Source organism: Aotus nancymaae, unplaced genomic scaffold, assembly GCF_030222135.1.
Source record: "Aotus nancymaae isolate 86718 unplaced genomic scaffold, 86718_ANA_hifiasm-v0.15.2.pri h1tg000062l, whole genome shotgun sequence".
Taxonomy (NCBI): domain Eukaryota; kingdom Metazoa; phylum Chordata; class Mammalia; order Primates; family Aotidae; genus Aotus; species Aotus nancymaae.
The window spans coordinates 22,888,270-22,889,282 of record NW_026988476.1 but is presented as its reverse complement, the minus strand read 5'-3'; positions in this window follow the sequence as shown (position 1 = coordinate 22,889,282).

Below are 1,013 nucleotides of genomic sequence, written 5' to 3'. Positions count from 1 at the left end.
AGACGTGAACATGCTCATAGTGTTAAACGTAAATGCCGTTGGCTGCTGTCCGAGGCACTGTCACAGTCTACTATTTCTTAAATCTGTTTTTTTTTTTTGTCTCATGGTAGCCTCACCAATGTTTTTGTTTGAACTTCATCCTCTATACGCTATGAATATTCTGTTCTCCTTGGGTTGGATTTTCTCCACTGTTTGAAGAATGTTTTTATAATCTGCAGTAGCCATCAAGAGCCAAAGTTAAGTACAATAATGTTGGACTAGCAGGCAATGTGGTGAAGAACCCTGTCTTGGTTCCCCTCGGATCACACGTAGGTAGCCATCTGTGTACTCTATATTAAAGTCAACCCTGGATAGGAAGGAATAGGGAGAATGCAGGAATTTAGACACTAGAGTTTCTGCTAACAATTTCCTACACATGACTGCTGCACCCTTCCAGAGGTGTTGATGATTGATAGAAGCCATTATTTTAGGGGTTCAGTAGCAGTTTCTATGCCCCTAGACCAAACAGTTAAGCAGCGTTTTCTCTGAGGAACCGTGTTATTTGGGCTGCTAAACACCATAAAGTGGGTGGCTAATAAACAGCAAACATTGATTCTCACAGTTCTGAAGGCTGGAAAGTCTAAGATCAAGGTGCTGGCAAATTCAGAGTCTGGTGAGGGCCTGCTTTCTGGTCCCTAGATGGCATTTTCTAGTTGTGTCCTCATATGGTGGAAGGAGTAAAATGAGTTCTCTGGATCTGTTTTATTAGGACACTCATCCCATTATAAAGGCAGCACCTTCAGGGCCTCATCATCTCCCAAAGGTCCCACCTCCTAATGCCATCACCTTGGGGATTAATTTTTCAGCATATGAATTTGGGGGCAGGGTGCAAACATTCGGATCCTATCACTGAGAAAACAGAAGCAAACAGTGGCTTCTAAACTGATGGGATCTGGTCTGGGTGCAAACGTGTAAGACAAGGGCCCAGGTGGTTCCTGTTGCAGACATTGTCCTGAAGGGACACAGCTGAAAAG